This window comes from Vulpes vulpes, chromosome 12, assembly GCF_048418805.1.
Source record: "Vulpes vulpes isolate BD-2025 chromosome 12, VulVul3, whole genome shotgun sequence".
Taxonomy (NCBI): Eukaryota; Metazoa; Chordata; class Mammalia; order Carnivora; family Canidae; genus Vulpes; species Vulpes vulpes.
In genome coordinates, this window is record NC_132791.1 from 47,817,612 (window position 1) to 47,839,863 (window position 22,252).

Genomic DNA, 22,252 nt, shown 5'->3' on the forward strand with positions numbered 1-22,252 from the left:
GGAGGGAAAAGGATAAGATCTCCGAGGCTTAGGGGTAGAGAGGAGCTAGGTACAAGGGGAGAGAGGAGGAGCCCATACCTATTGGAAGGCTGAGGAGGCAGGCCCTAGCCTCCATCTCCTGTGCCAGCTTCACTGTGCCCATCCTGGCTGCCAATAATCGATCCATAACTGCTCTTTTGACATCTGCTTCTGTCTGTGCTGGGTTGGCTCTCTTCAGTTTCCCCACAGTGGGGTACTTCATATCCTTTTGCTAACCTACAGTGGTGAAGGGGACACGGGTCTACTCATCCCTTTCCCACCTGGCCAACTCTTAAAGTCTCCTCCCCTTAAAAGCCTTTGCCTCTGACCCTGAGCAATCTGTCTCTAATTGCATCATAGCAACTGGGTCATTTCATTGGGATTATTTTTCTTCAGGAATGCCTGATCCCTTAGGCTTCTGGCTCCTCAGAGTCTTCTTTATGTCCATAGAGCCCAGCTAAAGGTTAGACATAAATGTATGGATGTGGCCTTGGCCTACAAATACTATTTTTTCTCCTCTCGCTCTCTAGTTATTGTTATTCCTGACTCTTCATGTTTCCCATTTAATGAGCACTTACTACGTGGCAGGTATTTTTACATGTTAATTTATTTGTCACATTGATCTGCAGTAGATGAGAAAACTTTTATAGATGAGAAAATTGAGTAACTAGTCCAAGATCACAGAGTCAACAGGTACCAGAACTGAAATTTGCCAGCAAAGCTCTCAGATTTGTTTGAGAATTTTTATTATTTTTTATTATTTTTTTAAAAGGTTGTCTTTACTTATTCATGAGAGACACACAGAGAGACGCAGAGAAATTGGCAGAGAGAGAAGCAGGCTCTCTGTGGGAAGCCTGATGCAGGGCTCGATCCCAGGACCCCTGGGATCAGGACCTGAGCTGAAAGCAAATGCTCAACCCCTGAGTCACCCAAGCACCCTTATTTTTTTTTTTTTAATACAAAAATGAAGGAATGCCTGGGTGTCTCAATCATTTAAGTGTCTGACTTTGGCTCAGGTCAGGATCTCAGGGTCCTGGATCAAACCCCTGGTCAGGCTCCACACTCAGTAGGGAGTCTTCTTTTCTCTCTCCCTCTGCCTGTCCCCCTGCTCATGCTCTCTTTCTCTCAAATAAATAGATACAATCTTTAAAAGAAAATAAATTACAAAAATGAGACCTCTTAGTTGTAACAATTTCATACAGAATTTTTTAAAAAAGATTTTATTTATTTATTCATGAGAAACACACACACACACACAGAGTCAGAGACACAGGCAGAGGGAGAAGCAGGCTCCATGCAGGGAGCCTGACATGGGACTCGATCCCCGGTCCCTAGGATCATGCCCTGGGCTGAAGGCGGCGCTAAACCGCTGAACCACTGGGGCTGCCCTCATTCAGAATTTTTAATTTGTATTTAATTTTTGAGTTTCCTGTTGCTTCTCTTCATATATACTGATATATGTGTGTATATATCTTCATTAAGATGTAATTTACATACATACATACATACAATTCACCCGTTTAAAGTACACAATTCATTGGTTTTGGTCTATTTACAGAGTCGTGCAACCATTAACCACAATCAATCCTAGAACATTTTCATCACTGCAAAAAGAAACTCCATACCCATTTGGAGTCACTTTCCATTTCTTCAACATCTTCAGGCTTAGGCAACCATTGGTCTACTTTCTGTCTTTCTAGATTTGCTTACTTTAGAAATTTCCTGTAAGTGGAATCATACAATATGTGGCCTTTGTGACTGACTTCTTTCACTTAGGATAATGTTAAGTTTCATCCATGTTGTAGTATTTATCAGTCTCTCATTTTTTCACTGCCAAATAATATTCCATTAACATAATGGAATGGAATAACAGTTCCATTGTGTGGATATTGTATGGAAATACCATGCAGTACCACGTATTATCCATTTATCAGCTGATGGAAATTTGGATTGCTTCCCCTTTATGGCTGTTATGAATAATGTTGCTATGAACACTCATGTACAAATTTTTGTATGAACACCTGTTTTCAGTTCCCTTGGGTATATCTAGGAGTGTAATTGCTAGACCATATGGTAACTCTATGTTCAACCTTTTGAGGACATGCCAGACTCTTTTCCAAAGCAGCTGTAGCATATTATGATCCCACCAGAGGTGCATCAGGGTTCCAATTTCTCCACATCCATCCAACATTTGTTGTTATATTTTTTTATTATAGCCATACTAGTGGTGTAAAGTAGTATCTCATTGTGGTTCTGTTTTTCATTTCTCTGATAACTAATGATTTTGAACATCTTTTTATCTGCTTTTTTTTTTTTTTTTAGATAGTCACACACAGAGAGAAAGAGAGGCAGAGACACAGGCAGAGGGATAAGCAGGCTCCGTGCACTGGGAGCGCGACGTGGGATTCGATCCCGGGTCTCCAGGATCGCGCCCTGGGCCAAAGGCAGGCGCCAAACCGCTGCGCCACCCCAGGGATCCCTTTTTATCTGCTATTTGCCTATCTTCTTCAGTGAATATCTACTCAGATCCTTTGCCCATTTGAAAATTGGATTATTATATTTTTTTAAGATTTTATTTATTTATTCAGAGAGACACAGAGAGAATGAGAGGCAGAGACACAGGCAGAGGGAGAAGCAGGCTCCATGCAGAGAGCCTGACATGGGACTCGATCCACGGTCTCCAGGATCACGCCCTGGGCTGCAGGTGGCGCTAAACCGCTGCGCCACCGGGGCTGCCCAGATTATTTGTCTTTTTGTTACTGAACTGTGGAGTTCTTTATATATTCTAGATCCAAGTTCCTTATCAGATATATAATTCTCAGATATATATTCTCTCCCATTCTGTGTTTCCCCCCCTACTTTCTTGATGGAATCCTTTGAAACACAAAATTTTTAATTTTGATGAAGTCCAGCTTAGCTTTTTTTTTTTTTTTTTCTTGTCACTTATGCTTTTGTTGTCATACCTAAGAAGGCTTTCCCTAACCCAGAGTCAGAAAGATTTACTCCTCATTTCTTCTGGGAGTTTTATAGTTTTAGCTGTGTAAGTCTATGATGCATTTTATGTATGGTGTGAGGAAAGGGATCCAAGTTCATTCTTTTGCATGTAAATAGCTAGTTGTCCCAGCATCATTTGTGAAAAGACTACCCTTTCACCATAAAATTGCCTTGACATAAAATGAAATGACTATAAAGTGAGGCTTTACTTTTTAAGATTCAAGTCTATTCCATTGGTCCATGTGTCTTTCCTTACACCAGTACCACACTATCTTGATTATTTATTATAGATTTGTGTAAGTTTTCACTTCAGAAAGTGTGGTCTTCCAGCTTTGTTCTCTTTTTTCAGGATTGCTATTGGTGTTCTGGGTCCCTTGCATTTCTATGTGATTTTTAGGATTGGCTTATAAATTTCTACAAGGAACCCAGCTGGGATTTTGATAGGGATTATGTTGAATCAAGATCAATTTGGAGAGAAAGCCCTCACTCCTAGTTGGGATACCATACCACCTATCATTTACAATGCAAAAGGAGACAGGAAAATCATACAGAAGACAAAGAGAGAAAGAAAGGGGGGAGGGGAGAGAAGGAGAAAGAGGAGGAAGAGAATTAAGGAAGAGGAGTGATTATCCATATGGAATAAGCAGAAATGAATCCACATGTGGGGAGGCCCCGGGGCCAATCAAGAGTCAGAATCCTGGAACACTGAATTCTTCACCAGACACATCTTCCATTAACACAATTTCGGTTCATACGTTGGTAAATAGTACAGCTTCTTCCTTCCCCAAATATTTTTTTTCTTTTCCCTAAGATCTCTTCCAAATAACTGGAAGTTATGAGGATGCCTTATATGCCTTGATTTGTGGGATTTAATTGAAATTCCCGTTGAAAAATCCCACATCTCAATAATGGAAAGAAACTAATCTCATCCCTACCCCCTTTTCTGCAGTAAGAAGTGCTACAGCCCATTCTTGGTGAGTATTAGGGAAATTTAGCTTGCCCTGGGACCTCAGTTCTCAGGGGACTGGGCCATGGAGGCTGTGCCTGGGTCTCCATAGGTGCTTTGGAGCATGTGGGGTGGGGAGTGGGGCTGTAAGTTTCTTATAGCCTCATCATCTGTGAACTTAGCTGAGCCCAAAGTGTCTTGCTACAATCTGTACCTTCTGTATCTCAACCAGACCATACTTCTTTTTAAGAGCTGATGAGGGAATGAGGATATGGGAGGTGGGGAGACAGGCTGGAGAAGTAAGCTTAATTCCCTCCTAGTGGAAGGAAAAGGGATGATTGAAAATGCTCATTTAGCAAACGATTTAGCCTGCCGTAGAAAATCCTATTAAATCACAATTCTTATCTCAGTCCCTGGCTCCCGGGAAGAGCAGCTCTGGGCTTTGTGAAGACCAAGGCACAGTTTTTTCTGAATCCGGCCAAACGATCATCCCTACTAAGAAGCTAAAATCCAGAGGCATGGAAACTTCACCAGGTTTCCCTGTCTCTTCCCACCCCTTCATCCTAGTTCCTCAATATCATCTGTCAATTATCTGGTTAGTTGAGCCTTTTCTCTGCCCTTTGTAATATAAATAGCAAGCATTTTATGGGTCCCCATTAAGCAATGTGATCAGCATCAATTACCTAATGAGACTCTGGAAAGTCGTGATTTAAAATCCTGATTTCAATTGTGACTCGGCTTTGTCTGCAGCCAACGTGATAATTGCAGTGACATCCAAACTAATGGCACTCCAGATGTGGAGCCTCTGCTTTCAGCCTGGCTTTGGCTCTGGGGAAAATTCACCCTCTGCCAAGGGTGCTGATCTCTTGACTCTATTCTGAAAGGGAGACTTTTATTTGTCCTACCAGGGCTCATGGAGTGAAGCACAGATCAAGGTGCAGCTCTGCCCTATAGCCTCTGGGCACAGAAGATTAGAGCAAAGTGTGAGGACACAGATCCCAAGGCTAGGCAGTTTGGTCTGTTTTGTTCTCTGCTGTTTCCATAGAGCCTGGACTACCTGGCACATAGTAGGGCCTCCATTAATACTTGATGAAAAAAGAAGTAAAATCCTAGGATAGTCCCTTATCCAGCAAGCCCTTAACTTGCAAGTTTAGGTGTAGTCCCCTGGAAGACACAGAGATTTTTGTGTTTAGTGCTGATCTTTCCAGTGTGAAAATTTAGTAATTGTCCCATTTGGGCTGAGATACAAGTATTCGATGTTGACAGTCTGAAGGTTTTCATCTTTCTTTTGAAGCACTCCCATCTCCATTCCCAGACAGCCTGGTTAAGGATTGTATTCTGGCTTTTTTTTTTTTTTTTTAATCTTTTTATCCCCCAGAGCAACACGGTAGTTCTTTTCTTCCTCACTTTTCTTTCTTCTAATTTTTAAGTACTCTACACCCAATGTGGGGCTCGAACTTAAAACCCTGACATCAAGAGTTGCATGCTCTACCAACTGAGCCAGCCAGGCGCCCCTTTTTCCTCACTTTTCTTGGCTCCTCCCTTGGATAAGAAACAACCTGAAGTCATTTGCCAAATCCATGTGTCAGTTTTCAGTACTCATTTATTCTGTGTCTCAGCAGCTGTTGACCTAGTTGATCCCACCCTTCCTTTTGAAATACTTTCTCCACTTGGCTTCCTCGACACTCACACTTTTAGTGTCAGTTTTTATTTTGGGATACTTTTAGATTTATAGAAAAGTTGCAAAGCCACTACAGAACTCCCATATGCTGCACACCCTATTTCCCTGCCGCCCCATCGTTATCAGTATCTTCCTTTAGTATGGTGCATTTGTCACACCTGTTAAGCCAAATTCTAACGTACCATCATTAACTAAAGTCCATATTTGACTCACATTTTTGCCTAGTGTCCTTTTTTGTTGTTGTTTAGGATGCCACATTTCATTTACTTGTCATGTCTCCTTAGGCTCCACTTGAGTATGACACAATTTCTCAGACTTTCCTTGCTTTTGATGACCTTGACACTTTTGAAGATTACTGGCCAGGCATTTTTTAGAATGTCCCTCAATTGGGATTTGTCTGAGTTTTTCCTATAATTAGATTAGGGTTACATGTTTTTGGGAGGAAGACTATAGAAGTGCTATTCTCACCATATCATATCAATTGACAGGATTGATTACTACTGATGTTAACCCTGATACCTGATTGAGTTTAAGTTTGCCAGGTTTCTCCACTATAAAGTTACCTTTCCACCATCCCTGCCCTCCTTTCATACTGTACTCTTTGGAATGAAGTCACTATATATAGCCCACATTTAAGGAATCCTTGAAGGTGGATTATGTATTATTTGGAATCCTATAAAGGGGATTTGTCTCTTCTCTATTTATTTATTTAGTCTATTAATTTATATCAATATGAGCTCATAATTATTTATTTTACACTTCAGGTTATAATTCAATCAACCTTATTTTGTTACTCAAAAATTTTCACGTTTGGTTACTGGGAGCTCTTTCACTTAGCTACTTCCCTTTGATAAACTTCCATCCCTGGGTTTTTGTTTGAGCCCTTTCTTTCTGATGCTTTAAGATGCTCCAGGCTTATATTATATATTTCCTGCCCCAGCCCTAGAATCAGCCATTTCTCCAAGGAGCTCTGTTTTTTGATTTTTTTTTTTTATTACAAAGGAGTTTCACTCCCTGAAATGATATTATTTCTTTGCATTCTATCTGTATCTCCCACTAGGACATTAGGTCCTTAAACAGGATCTTTTCTGTTTATTCACTGCTGAATCTCCATTACCTAGAATAGTATCTGGCACACAGGAAAATATCAATAAAAGTGTACTGAATGAATGAGCAAATGAATAAGGCCAAGTATATACCTTTTATATACATGCATTCTTTTTAAAAAATTCTTGTATAATTGACATACAGTGTTACATTAGTTTCAGGTGTCCAACGTAATGATTTAACAATTCTGTATGCTGCTAAGTGTTTATCATGACAAGTGTACTCTTAATCCCATTTATGGTTTTCACCTATCCCCCCCAGCCACCTCTCCTCTGGCATCCATGTTGTTACAAATGGCAAGATCTCATTCTTTTCTTTTTTTTTTTCATTCTTTTTTTTATGGTCGAGTAATATTCTATTGTATACATATACCACATCTTCTTTTTCTATTCATCTATAGATGAATACTTGGGCTGCTTCTGTATGTTGGCTATTGTAAATAATGCTGCAGTAAACAGGGGTGCATATATCTTTACAAATTAGTGTTTTCATTTTCTTTGTCTAAACAACCAGAGTGGGGCAGCCCCGGTGGCGCAGTGGTTTAGCACCGCCTGCAGCCCAGAGTGTGATCCTGGAGTTCTGGGATCGAGTCCCACGTTGCCTCCCTGCATGGAGCCTGCTTCTCCCTCTGCCTGTGTCTCTGCCTCTCTGTGTGTGTGTGTGTCTCTTATGAATAAATAAATAAAACCTAAAAAAAAAAAAAAACAGAGTGGAATTACCAGATCATATATATACATGCATTCCTCAAGGTGCTTTGACACTTATAAGAATTTGATCAAAAGGGATCCCTGGATGGCTCAGTGGTTTAGCGCCTGCCTTTGGTCCAGGGCGCGATCCTGGAGTCCCGGGATCCAGTCACACATCGGGCTCCCGGCATGGAGCCTGCTTCTCCCTCCTCCTGTGTCTCTGCCTCCCTCTCTCTCTCTCTATGTCCATCATAAATAAATAAATAAGTCTTTAAAAAAAAAGAATTTGATCAAAGGATCGATACGTTAATGGACATAAGGATATATAAATTTAAAAATGGATGAATAAATTGAATAGATGGATAGATTATTAGATGTATGAATGAATTGAGAAATGGATGGAAGATGGTGTTACCACTTTGCATTCCAGTTATTCATGATAGAAAGTGGGTGATGAGGGGCCTCATTCCTGATTCCTTCCACTTTCTTCTTCCACATTCATCAACCACTAAATCCTGCCAATTTTACATCTCAAATACTTCTTAAATCCATTTCCTGTTCTTCATTTCAACTGCTCATTGCTCTAGTGCATGCTTTCTTCATCTCTTGCCTGGATACTGTTATAGCCTCCTAACTCATTCCTCTGTCTTCAGCCTTGTTCCCACCCTCACCTCATCCACGTTCCTGCGAGAGGGATCATTCTGAAATACAGCTATGCCTGTGTCACTCCGCTACTTAAACCCTTAGGGTAAAGTCTAAACTCCTTAGCATGATATAAAACAACTTTGATGACCTGGATCTTGGTCATCTCTTGAGACTCTCTTCTGCCATTTTCTACCTTGCACTGATTTGTATGTTTTAAAATACCAAACTGCTTGTAGTTCCCACCAGGGATCATGCTATCTCCCTGCTCTGTCCTTTGCCCATAGTTGTCCCCTACCTGGAATGCCCTTTCCTCACAACCATGGTTTAGAATTCTTACAGTTTCAAGTTGAGAAACAGTTACAAAGCATGTAATTTTGCAATAGTTATTATGCTTATTAACAGGGCCAGGACTAGGGTGCCAAGTTTAAGGGAGTTGTACAGGTGACAGTGAACACACCCTTCACTTTTGTGCCCTTTCTACCTCACTTAACTCACCCTAATCCTGGTCCTAGACTTTTCTAGACTGCAAGCTTGCCAAGGACAAGAACTTTGTCTTTTCTTCTTGTAATCCCCAATTCAAGGACTGGTGCCAGGCAGGTGCTCAGGGAGGAAGGATGAATTGGAGTTCCACTGCCTAGGCCTAGAGTACAGACTCTACATCTTACTAGTTATGGGAATCTGAATTTGTTTCTCTCTTTTCTTCAGTTTCTTCTGTGGAAGAAGTAATAATAATAATAATAAATGGAAAAGTAGTAATAATAATGAATATCTGTGGAAAAAGTAATAATAATGGGTATCTCTATTAGAGGATTATCTTTCCTTTTTAAGGGAAATTATCCACTTTGCCAAAAATTTAAGATTTATTGACCTAAAATAAAGTTGTTGTTGTTTTTTTTTTTACAATATTCTCTCATGACTAAATTTTCTGCCATATCTTCAGGTGTGTATCCTTTAAATATTTGTTGATATTGTTTATATCTATTCTTTTTTAAATATTTTATTTATTTATTCATGAGAGAGGCAGAAACATAGGCAGAGGGAGAAGCAGGCTCCATGCAAGGAGCCCGACATGGGACTCGATCCCAGGACTCCAGGATTGTGCCCTGGGCCAAAGGTAGGCACTAAACCGCTGAGCCACCCAGGGATCCCCCTCTTCTCTTTTTCTTGATTGAGCTTATCAAAAGTTTTCTGGGTCCTCTATAGTATCTCTATTTTCTAATTCGTTAATTTTTGTTTTTGTCTTATGATCTCTTCCTCCTACTGTCTTTTGGATTTTTGGCTTCTTGAGTTGAATACTTTGTTTCAGCTTTTGATTTCCTTACATAAACTTTTAAATCCATATATTTAACTTAAAAAAAAAGATTTTTAAAATTTATTCATGAGAGACACAAAGGGAGAGGCAGAGACACAGGCAGAGGGAGAAGCAGGCTCCTTAGAGGAAGCCTGATATGGGACTCAGTCCCTGGATCCTGGGATCACGCCCTGAGCCGAAGGCAGACACTCAACCACTGAGCCACCAGGCATCCCCATATACTTCCTTTTAAGTGCCACTGTGTCTGCCTTCTACAGCTAACTATCATTTCTAAATAGCTCCATTTTGATTTATTTTTTTGTCCCATGAGTTTAGAAGTGTTTCCAAATGCATGGGGGCCTTGTTTTCTTTGTGATGTTAAGTTCTATTTTGATTAGAGAAAGTAGTCTATATATATATAAATATATATATATAAATCAATAAGCTCTCCATTCTAGTATGTGATCAGTGTTTTAGATGTTCCATGGGTGCTTGAAAGGATAATCATTGGCTGCCTCATGGGATTATTGTGAAGATAAATATTAGATAACACCTATGTAGCACTTAAAACAGTGCTTAGCAGTTAGTAACACCTCATGAAGTGGTGGCTCTCGTTGTTTTGTTATTATTGTTGGTGGATGACAATCTTAGTTGTTCCTCTGTGTGTCACTGGGAGCTCTGGGAATTAGAGAAATTGAGCCCTTTCCTGCAAGGCAGTGCTCTACAGTTTAATGTCTACACTGGTTGCAGGGTCAATTAATCTTTGACACAGAAAGTACTACTCAGCTCATTATGGGGAAAAGAGCCCAGAGTTTAAATCAGACTGATCCATGCTGGAGCCATAGTATGGCCCCTTCCTAGTAGTGTGACACTCCCCTTTCCCCCAAATTGTATTTTCCTTATTCAAGTTTGATCTTGGACTTGCATGGTCGTTGAGAAGATTAAAGTGAAAGCCTTCAACGTAGGAATGGATGCAAAGGAGAACTTTGATAGTATTGGTTTGTTTTCCTTTTCTTCCACTGAGCCTGCGGGAACAGAGGGGAAGAAAGTTAGAGCTATGATATTATAGTTTCTCTCCTCTCCCGTCCTGGACTTCTCTCCTTAGAAAGCTTCCTTCTCATCCCAGGAAGGCTGCATTTTTCTGATACTCCTCTTTAGGGAACAGCTTGGAACTAGTCATGACTGAAGAAGAGGAGAAGGAGGGGGAGGGAAGGGGGATGTTGACATGTGCAAATCACTACCCTGCCTCCTGCCAAATTAGTGTGACACCTGCTTGGGCTGAATTTCCTTTTTATCTCCTTCCTATGTGGAGCAGGCTAATTAATTTTTCAGGCCATGAGTCACCATATCTCATAGATGATAGCTCCTCAGACCTTCAGTGAGACCAGTGTCATCCTCGTTGGAGGCTACTCAAAGTTGGGATTTGTCTCTGCTCATTCTGGGGTCCCCAGGTGGACTGCACATCTTGAGCACCTCTGCCTTGCCCTGGGGCTGATGCTGAGCTTCCTGCCACACTGACTCCAACCTCTCCTAATTTCTGTCCTCAGTCCCAGTGTGCAAAATGGGTTGGTTGGTTTTCCTACCTTTGCATAAAAGGTATGAAACAAAAACAAAAACAAACAAACAAAAAAAAAACACAAAAACAACAACAACAGAAGGTATGAAACACATAGAGGGCAGAGCTAAAGGGGATGGAATCAGGGAAGCTCTGGACAGGGGTGTTTCAAAAGCACTTTCAGACAAAATAGACTTTGACTTCATTCTTACTGCTCCTTCTTCTAGTTCCTTTGCCTCTTGTCATTTTGTCCCTCCCACTGTAATTCCCACACAACTTTCATTTTTCTCTGCAACTGTCTCCAGGATGCTAGAGAAAACCACAGAACCATGCTTACTGGCTCCAATGTCCAATTTCCAGGTGTGGTGAGGCATTGGTGAGGCATTAGTGAGGCATTGAAGGCCTCAATGCCCATTGGTAATCTTTTTAACTATCCCCAGACTATGACTTTTTCATTCTCCTGTTATGGGCATTTGGGCTCTTTTCCAGTTTCAGCCATCACAAGTAAGGTTGCTATGAATATTCTTATACACATCTTTTTGTGGACACATGTTTTTCTTTTTCTTGGGTCAATATCAAGGAGTGGTATTGTAGGGGTGCCTGGACACTTCTGTCAGTTAAATGTCTGACTCTTGTTTTTGACTCAGGTCATGATCTGGCTCAGGTCACGATCTAGCTGTTGTAGGGTTGAGCCCTACATCAGGCTCTGTGCTCATTGTGGAGTCTGCTTCAGATTCTCCCTCTCCGTCTCTGCCCCTCCCCTACTTGCACTCACTCGCATTCTCTCTCTCTCTCTCTCTTAAATAAATAAATAAATAAATAAATAAATAAATAAATAAATAAAATCTTAAAAAAAAAAAAGAGGTGGAATTGGAGATTATAGGTTAGGTGATTTAAATTTATTTTTTTAAAAAGTTTTTATTTTTTTATTTTTAAGATTTTTTATTTATTTATTCATAGAGATGCAGAGAGAGAGAGAGAGAGAGAGGCAGAGACACAGGCAGAGGGAGAAGCAGGCTCCATGCAGAGAGCCTGACATGGGACTCGATCCAGGGTCTCCAGGATCACACCCTGGGCTGCAGGTGGCGCTAAACCGCTGCACCACCAGGGCTGCCCGGTGACTTAAATTTATAAGAAAATACCAACAATTTTCCAAAATGGTGGCCTATTACAAAGAAAGATCCCTGGGTTCTATGCTAGACTTACTGAATCAGAATATTCCAGGAATAAAGTCCAAGGAATAAAGATCAGAAAGCTGTTTATTTATTTAGTAAGCTGTAAATCAATGTGGGACTGGAACTTATAACCCTGAGATCAAGAGTGACACCCTCTACTGACTGAGCCAGCCAGGTACCCCCAGGGAGCTGTGTTTGTTTGTTTGTTTGTTTGTTTGTTTTTTTCAGGAAGCTGTGTTTTTAAAGAAATCTCCCCATGTAATTTTAATGCAGCTAATTCATTACTTGGCATGTGGAAACCACTGGAGAGCACTCAAAATATTTGCTTTCAGGTTTTACATTCCCTCCTGAATAGATATGATTCTGGCTTCCACGTCCACCATGTATCATGATTGCAAATAATGAAATAGTTGACTAACAGTGATTTAAGGAGTAAGGATATTTACTTATCTCATGTAATGAGAAAACTAGAGGTTAGTAGCTTTACATTTAGTTAATTTAGCCATTTGATAATGTCATCAGGATCCAGATTTTCTCATTTGCCATCTTCATGGTATTGTTACATTCTGTGGCTTGTCCCCTTATAGTCCTAAAATGGCTGCTACCCCTCTGAACAGCATGAGCTCACATGATGACTTCCAAGGTGGGGGGAAAAAAGGGATGAAGAAGATATCTATTGAATTGAATAGGAAAATCTTTTCCAGAGGCTTCCAGACTTCTAGGTTTCATTGTCCAGAACTAGATCACTTGTCTATCCTTAGGTTTGAAAGGGTGGGGCAAGGGATATTGAGAAAGTATCTGGCATTTTTGAGCCCCTGTAGTGGAAGGTAAGGAAAAAGGGTAGAAAAATGACTTTTGGGTAAGTAATCACCAGTGTATCCCACAAAACCTCTCTAGACTACTCTTAGAAGGTCACCTTAATTGCTAGGTTCAATGACTTCTCTCCAGCTGTCCTTGCACTTGACTTCTCTGTGATGTTTTGTGTTGCTGGCTCTCACTTTCTTGAAACTCTTTTCTTGTTTGTCGCTATACATTCTCTCTACCTCTCTGATTACTTCTGCTTAAGCTCCCCCTACTACTCTTCTTTTCTTTTCTTTTTTTTTTTTTTAAGATTTTTTAAAACTTATTTATGAGAGAGAGGCAAAGACACAGGCAGAGGGAGAAGCAAGCTCCATGCAGGGAGCCTGACGTGGGACTCGATTCCGGGTCTCCAGGATCACACCCTGAGCTGAAGGCATCGCTAAACCGCTGAGCCACCGGGCTCTCCCCTACCCTGGTGTTACCATGTTTTTTGTTTTGTTTTGTTTTGTTTTGTTTTGTTTTTTTACCAGATCCTGTCTTAACATCTCTGAGCATCTAAACTAAGCAATCCATCCTACCCATGTGACTAACATCTAACAGAGCTGTTTGTGGTCTACCCCTTGAGACTTTTTATTTGGCCATGGGCTTCCCTTCTCCACTATAGTCCTGACACTCCCACTGCCATGACTCTTTCTCTTCTCTGCATTACAGAGGTATTGCTCTTGATAAGATCCTTACCAGCTTTCTCTTAAGAACAGACCTTAAAAAAATGTTACTTATAACCTCTCACAGGGATAGATGCTGGGACTGAAGGACCCTTTGTTTTTCCACACTCCCTGGAATTTCAGAATAGAAGCTGAATTGCTCCACAAGATAAAGAGGTGATGAGTTTAGAGTCCCAGAGTTTAAAGGATCAAGAAGTGAAAAACTAGAGTCAGTTGAGAGCTGGGTGATAGAAGAATTGAGAAGCACGTACCACTTATGGCTACATGAGAGAATATGAATAGATATGTCTAGAGTTGAGTTTTCAAGTGAAACATGTGTTATGACCCCTCTCTGTGACTGTACAAATTTTTATTGAATACTTCCGAAGCTACCATATATGTGATATGACTCGATTTCAGACAGACAACAGTGAGGGAGCCATAGGTTTAGAAAGCTGGCAGCATGGGCAACCCCACATATGAGTCACACCCAGGCTATCAAAGCATTTCTTTGATCTCTGACCCCAAGCAGCTTCCAGCCCACCCTCTATGTAGCTGCCAGAATGATCTTTCCAAAACTCCCCAATTGGTTCTTCTCAAACCTGGGGTTCTTCATGGATCATCATTGTCAGGGGTCTTCAGTACCCATTAGAACATTCATTATTTAATTTTTTAAAAATGTAAGCATAGTCTATAATACCCAGATGGCCCCCTTATAACCAAGTACTTTGAGGAGATTTTAGTATGTTTCCACTCATATTTATTCATCAGGTTGTTGCCAAGTAATCTGAAATGACAGCATTTAACTTTTAATGTTGTAATTATTTTCATTTTCTCTGTTCACAGATATAGCCTCAGCACCTAGAACAGTGCCTGGCACATCATAGGTATTCAATAAAGAATTGTGAATAAATCAATCAATGAATGAAATATCTCAAACTGAGTTCTTGGGGATTCTCTGTAGTTAGATCTCTTCAGCATGGCATGTGAGGCTCTTCACAATCAAGCTAGGAATACTCAACTAGTAATTTTACCAGACAGTCTGGGCAGGATGTGGAGGCGTAGTCCTTTTTAGAAAAAAAAAAAAAAAAAAGAAAGAAAAAAAGAAAGTAGAAGGGATTTATGTACATTTTGACAGGGAGGACGTGATATGCAAATGGATTGCAAATATAATGCAAATGACATGCAACTTCTAATGCAAATGAGCATCCTGTCTTTGGAATCAACTGCCTGAGTATTCACTAATTTGTCTGTGGTACTGGCAGTAAATCTTTCAAGGGCTTAGGATGCAAGTTTCCTTGGTGGGAATGTGTGTATATTGGGAGGGGGAGGTGGTGGAAAGGGGTCTCTCAAGGAAGAGTCAGTGTAATGCTATAAGCCTGCTTCTTAGGATGAAGCTTGGTACAGTATGCGGATTAATATGAAGTTATGCTGCCGCGATATTCCAAAGGCTGGCATTTTGGAATTGGTAGAAAATGTGGGGCAACAAAATGTAACTCCTTGTACCCCTTCAACTCTGGCAACCCCCACATTTTCTTTCTCTCTAAAATAAATAGATAAATATTTTTTTAATATTGGGAAAATAAAATAAAAGAGCCTCTAGGAGATATATTTTAACATAGGTCAGAATCACTGGGGCACCTGGGCAGCTCAGTCACTTAAGTGTCTTGGCTCAGGTCTGTTCTCAGGGTCATGAGTTCAAGCCTCATATGCTGGGTATGGAGCCTATTAAAAAAAAAAAAAAAAAGTTAACATGGCTTAGAATCGTTTTTTTTTTCTAACACTGTGCTTTGCAATCAGACTTTAGTTCAAATTTCCACCTTTCAGCTATACAGACTCAGGCAACTTACTCAATTTTTCTGAAACTTAGTTTCCTCATCTGTAAAATAGGAGTAGCAGAATCTTTAGGAGATTGCTGTGAAGATTAAATGAGATAATGTACATATTTTGTGATGTGGAAATGTTGGGGTTTAGAGCAAATGATCAAGAAAGAATTCTTGAGACATCTTTGGTGCAAAAAGGTTGTTTTTTTTAAAGCACAAGACCCATGGGTAAAAAGAGTGGCACTTGGGTTGTGACAGGTGACTGATTATGTACTTTCCATTTGGGAGGGGATTAGGGATAGCCTAAGTCTCTATGTAATTTTGGAAGCAAGGTTTCCAGGACCTTTAGGGGGTTGACTATTGTTAGGAAAATGCCGTTTATTACTGTTTAATAAAACCTTAGTCATGAGATGCTTCAGATGTGTCTCAGTGGGCCGTATGGTTGGAGGATGATTACTAACATATATCTTGGGGGAGAGAGGTAAAGGAAGTTTCCAAAGGAATTTTTATATGTTAAAGTAGGCTTACAGGATCCTGGGGGGGTCAAGATAATATTAAGCTACAATTGCCTTTTGCATTTAGGGAAGTGTCAACATTGAGTTCCTAGGGAAAGGTTGCTCTGCCTGTTTCAAAGACTTGTCAGTGAGCTGTAAGTAGCAAGGAAATTTAATTTTTTCATTTGCCTTTGTTTCCTACATCACTTAGCACAGTATCTGGCTCACAGTGAATATTTAATAAGTATAGTTATTTGCAGTGATCATCTGTGGATTTGCTGCTTAGAGTCCATTCACCTTTCGTCTGGTAACTGTACCTCATTTTCTTCTGGTGAGCCATCATTCTCTCCTCAGTCCATGAAACTGACTCCACTCTGAGCACCAGGAATAGAGCATGTGACTTAGGTTTAAACCAATTAGACCATCCTCTCCTCTAATCCACAGTTATTGATTAAAAAATGGGGGCATACATAGAGTTACCATATGCTCTCAAAACTTCATGCCTCAATACATACCCACAGGAATTGAAAACAGGTGTGCAAACAAGGGCTTGTATGTGAATGTTCATAGCACCATTATTTATAAGTAAAAAAATGGAAACAACCTAAATGTCCATTGTCTGATGAATAGATAACAAAAATGTTGTATCCATACAATAGGAATGATATTCAGTTCAGTCATAAAAAGGAACAAAGTACTGATGCATGCTACCACATGGATGAACCTTGAAAACATTATGCTAAGTGAAAAAAACATGCACAAAAAGACATATGTTACATGATTTCATTTATATGAAATATCCAGAAGAGGCTAATCTATGGAGACAGAAAAAGTAGCTTAGTGGTTGTCAGGGACTGGAGAGGGATGGGGAGTGACTGCTAATGGGCATGGGATTTCTCTTTCAGGTGATGAAAATATTTTGGAATTAGCTAGTAGTAATAATTGTGCAACATTGTGAATAGACTAAAAGACACTGAACTGCATGCTTTAAAAGGATGAATTTTATAGTATGTGAATTATATCTCAATTAAAAAAACAAAACTATAAATAAAATGTATGGCCACATGGCTCAAGCAGGCTAATGAAAGCCAGTCCAATTCAGTACAATTCTTTGGTTTATATTCTGCTGATCCGTTGAGCCTGAGATTGAACCATCAACCTAGCTGAAAGTGGAGTCAAGAAATGAAGAGACGTCACGACCTGGCTAGATATTGTTTGGAGCACGACTAATCATCCCAGTTTTCCTGGAACTTTCCTGATTTTAGTACTGAAAACCCTGTGTCCATGTTGGTCACCTGGTTGGATCTCTAAATCTACTTCTGCTTGAAACTCAGGATTCTACTTGTGGACTTTTCAATTACAAAGGTAAATAAATTCCCTTTTTGTTTTAGCAAGTGTAAAAGGTTGGGTTCTCCAGGCGCAGGCACCAAGACAGAGTTCAGGGTTCAAGACGTTTACTAGGGAACCTATGAAAGGAAGAAAGCAGAAGAAGGATTAGGCAGAGGAAGAAGTCAGAATGTGATGCAGGCTCTTGACCAATCCAGCAAAAGCTCTGGAAGTAGTATTGCCATTCAGAAGGTCCCACACTGAAGGAAAACAGCTGGGCCATTATACTCTTTCTGCTCCTTTTCACCTCCAGACTTCTAGTTAACCTTTAAGTCTCAGCCTAAATGTTGACTTTCAGGGGAGGCTTTTCCTAAAGCCTCAGTGATATTAAATCCCATTGTACTTGGCCCATCTCATGTAGTTACTTGATTAATTATTATTCTTTTTTTCACATCTGTCTTGCAATTTTTTAGCCTAATGCAGGAAAGGACTGTTCTGGTTAGCTGTTTCTAGGTAACAAACTACCTCAAATCTTAGTGGCTTACAACAGAGTTTGGCAAAGTAGGGCCTATGTGCCGGATCTAGGTCACAGCATATTTTTATATAACTAGAAAACTGTGTGAGTGTGTGTGTGTTTACATTTTTAAGGAGTTATTTTAAAAACCCAGAACAAGAACAGTATGTAAAGAGACAGTACATGGTCTGCAAAGCCTAAAATATTTACTATCTGGCCCTTTATAGGAAAACATTGCCTATTTGTGGGTTAAAACAACAGCCAGTTTGTTAATGACTCATGATATTGTATGCTAGGGATTCAGGAAGAGTTTGGTTGCATGATTCTTCTGCTCTATGTGATGTTGACTGGGACCTCTCAGGGGTACTCTGCTGGAGGTTGGTCTTGTCTAAAAGGTCCAAGAAGGCTTCACTCAACCTCTGGTACCTTGGCAGTGTGGCTGGAAGGCTGGGCTCAGTTGAGCCCCTCTCCCTGTCCATGCTGTCTCACTATTAGGGTGGATGCACTTATTACAGAATGGCTCAGGGCTCTAAAGAGACCAACTGTGGGGGCTTGCAGAGTAGACTTAAGATGGGATAGCATCACTTCTTCTGTACTCTGTAGTTTAAAGCAATCTAGATTCACAGGGATGACATATACGCTGCACCCCTCGATGACAGGAATGCAAAGAATTTGAGACTACCTTTAATTTACTTCAAGAGTCTGCTTGCTCACTATTAAATCCCCAGCTCTTAGCACACCACCTGGCACTTGAACTCAATAAATTTTTTAACTAATGGGACACACTGTAATAGGTGGAATCTGACCTATTTGTAATATTAGGTTTGGAACTAGAACAAAGGGTCTACTTAGACCCTTAGGAATATTCCACGTTATTCCATTTTGGAGCTACCACCATCCTGGCACTGTGATGCATCTCTCTCAGAGTATTTGAACTTCAGTTTCCTTTTTGGTTAATGAGGAGCAGTAACACCTGCATCTCACAGGCTGCTCATGAAAATTAAATGCCGCACATGAGAGAGCTTTATAAATTGTGAGGTTTTTTTTTTTTTAAGATTTTATTTATTTATTCATGAGACACACAGAGAGAAAGAGAGGCAGAGAGAGAAGCAGGCTCCATGCAGGGAACCCGACGTGGGACTCGATCCTGGGTCTCCAGGATCATGCCCTGGGCTGAAAGTAGGCACTAAACTGCTGAGCCACCGGGGCTGCCCAAATTGTGAGGTTCTATTTAACGTTGTTACTATTCTCATTGTTGCCCAGGGTGGGCAGTTGACAAGGCCAGAGCCCCTAGGTCCCCTGCCCTGGAGTAGGATCCCTCAACCTTACCTAGCTCTCCATCTCTTCCCCCTACCAATCACTGAGGAGTCAGCATTAGGAGAATGAAGTAGGGCTCCTGTGGCTTTGCAATCCACTTCTAGCCAGAGATTTATTTCCCCACAGTGGCTCTAGTGATGGTTCGATTGTTCTCATAATTCCATAATGATCTTGGTGCCAATGCCTCCCACTCTGGGTGTCTCTGTAGAGGCCGTGGGGAAATGGGAAGCCACACTAGCTAAACAAATAAGAATGATTAGTTGCATGTGGCCAGCCCTTTGCTGCTGGAGCTGGCCTATTGTGTGCTTCAACATATGCAGTAATAAAGATGCTGCTGAGAAAAACCACATTGAACTTGTCATCTTCACCTAGCCCAGAAAATGCAGTATGCCTTCTCCAGAGGAGCTCCCAAGATCCTCTGTTCCAGAGATACTCCCATGCCTCTCATTTCATGTGTACCTCATTTTTGACCAGAGGAAGGGTTTGTCTGCTTGAGTAATACCTGTTCTTTCAAACTTTCCACAAAAGTTCGTGTATAGCCTGGGCATGATGTATATAATGTGTGTGTGGTATGTGTGGGTCTGTAAGTGGAATAATTAGTTAGAATATTAAGTGGGAATAGAAATCAGGATCTCTTGTGAGTTTGCAAGTGTCCATATGTGTATTTATGTGTGATTTAACTTTCCCTGGCTTCTAGCACCATGTCTGTGTAACTGATGTGCATGGAAAAGAATAGTACTCGTAACTAAGATCAATTCAGCACTTACTGTGCCAGGTACTGGGCTGAACGTTTTATATATATTACTTCATTAAATCTCTATAACAGTTATTGAGGGAGCACTAGTATTATCTCCATGTTACAGATAGGGAAACACCCCTGTAAGGTAGCTTAGGGTTAAAGCAACCTGCTTAGCTAGTGAGGGGCAGTCAGGATTTGAGCTCTTGTCTGATTCCAAAGCCTGTTCTTAAACTGCCCCACAGTCCCAAATCCAGGCTCCCCTGCTGACAATGATGCTGGATTTGATGATCTAATATTTTGAGACATGCCACCCAGCCAGCTTCATTCTCTGTATGTGATCTCCCAAAGCTTTGGTGCTCCAGAGCCTTTATTAGGGACAGTGTCAGAGGAGGGAAGGGTTCTCTCCTTATAGGCTTACTGCCCCAGGACCGTGTTAGGAGGTGCAGACATGGTCAGTCACTGTACCTGTCATGCCCAGGATTCCCTATAGCAGACAACCTCCCTTCCGCAGCTCTGTGCTTGGAGAAGCAGCCTTGTGTAGATTGGACTAGGAGAGGGCCCACACAGGCTGCCCTACAACAGCCCTGCAGTGGCCTTATTATAGGGATCCTTCAGGTGTGTGTTTTGGGGGGGGGTCGAGATTGCAGTGAACTATTCAGTCAACTTGACTCAGCCAGGAATGTAGAATTAAACTATCTTGGCCAGCTAGACACCTTGGTGTGATGCAGATGACAAGAGCAAGAGGATAGGTGGTCTGTGAGAAAGAGAGAAGAGAAAGTAGCCTGTCTTCAGACCACTGTGGTTCCAGCTCCAGTTCTTGCCTGTCTGTCTTTACATCAGCCCTTTATAATGGATCTGGGCAAACTTGAACTACTTTGTATGATAAAGGGGTAAAGAATTTGGAGGCTTGGGGGAGAATCCAGGAGACTAGAGATGTGAACTGGCTGACTGGATACCACGCAAGAGAAAGAAGATTCATGGAGCAATAGAAGTGAGCCAGGGACTTGGGAGGAAATAACTGCTCAAGTAGATTTTCACATTGTCTGCTGTGGGGTGTATGGGATTAACATTCTCCTCCATCACCCCGGGATATCTGCAGTAAATTCTTTATTTCACACTGATGCTTTTGCAGCCATGGGTTCTTGGTGAGGAAATAGAGCAGGATGAGGAGATAGCTCATACCAAGGTTATACTCCATCTGCTCCTAGTCTGGTTTCCTTAAAGTCTCTGATTGATTTTCAAGGCTACTTTCCGTGTATATGTTTTCATGTTTCACTAGGCACATCTAATTGTGTAATTATGTAAGAAAGTGCCACTAAATGTGGACAGACCTCTTTGACTTCCTCAACCAATAGAATATGGCAGGAAAGATGCTATGTGACTTCTTCATGATCTTCTGAAGCTAGATCATAAAAATACCATGCACTTTTATGTTTTGTTCTCTTGGGATTCTCATTGTTAGAAACCAGCTACCAAACTGTGAGGAGGCCAAGCAGCCACAGGGAGAGGCCACTTGCCAGTGTCCTGGCTGATAGTACCAGCTGAGGTCCCAACCGACAGCCAGCATCAACTGCTAGCCATGTGAGTGAGCATCTTGCCTTCATTGAACCATGCCAGTTGACAGTACACAGAGCAGAGTTGATTCTTCCCTGCCAAGCCCTACCCAAACTGCTAAATAAATGATTGTTTTGGGATGCTTTGTTATGCAGCCATGGATAGCAGGAATGGGGCTGTAGCTGTGCCTGCCCTAACTGTGTGCGTGTTCCTGTGGTTCACTGTCTTTGTGGGTATCTGCAGACAGTGCATTTGTGTCAGATGGCTGTGTTGCTGAGTAGGCATGTAGTTGAAAGTGTTTCTGGAGAGAAAATCATGGTTCTTGGGGTTTGCTTTGGCCTCAGTGGGAGCTGTTTGGTGAGAAACCTTTGAAATCTTGTCTGTCTTGTAGGTCTCTTCTTTTGAGTGTTTTTCCTTTGAACCAGAGAGACCTGTATAGCTGAGAGCAAATGCAGCTTAAATGTACTGACTTTTCTGGCCAAAGCCCCCTGCCAAAGCCTTCTAGCAGGTGAGAAGCTGTCATACAGAGGCCTCACATTCCTTTTGCAGGGTCTATTTTGTTATTTTTCCTTTTCTGCTAATGAGGCCTTCAGAAATGAACCGGAGGAAAATGCAGTCACTGGGGTCCTTGATGTCTCCTGGAGTAGAGACATTTGAATTCTTGAGTTCCACCAGGGAACTCAGATGTGCCCATGTTTCAGTGTAGAGATTATCTGGTTTCTGGCCTGCCTTGGCTGCTGCCACCCACACCATCTCAATGCAGCCCAGGAAGTGGAGGATCCTGGTTTAGGAGGCCAATTCCTCTTGGTCTTGGCAGTGCCACTCAGCTTCTTGCTTCTTCTATGTTGGTGGCCCTACTCAGCTTTTCTGGGAACACTGAGA

At 41.2% G+C, this 22,252-nt stretch overlaps 1 protein-coding gene across 8 annotated transcripts in view; it reads left to right on the top strand.

Annotated features, from left to right (window-relative positions):
- SIL1 (SIL1 nucleotide exchange factor) overlaps positions 1-22,252 on the top strand; it is a 288,423-nt gene that overhangs the window by 44,505 nt on the left and 221,666 nt on the right. Inside the window, exon 1 of one of the 8 annotated variants that reach the window (XM_072728458.1) lies at positions 17,026-17,285. The exons of the other annotated variants lie outside the window; for them this stretch is intronic. The gene's annotated coding sequence lies outside the window, so the exon portion shown is untranslated. Of the gene's footprint in view, positions 1-17,025; positions 17,286-22,252 lie in introns of those variants that run through there. 8 annotated transcript variants of the gene reach the window in all.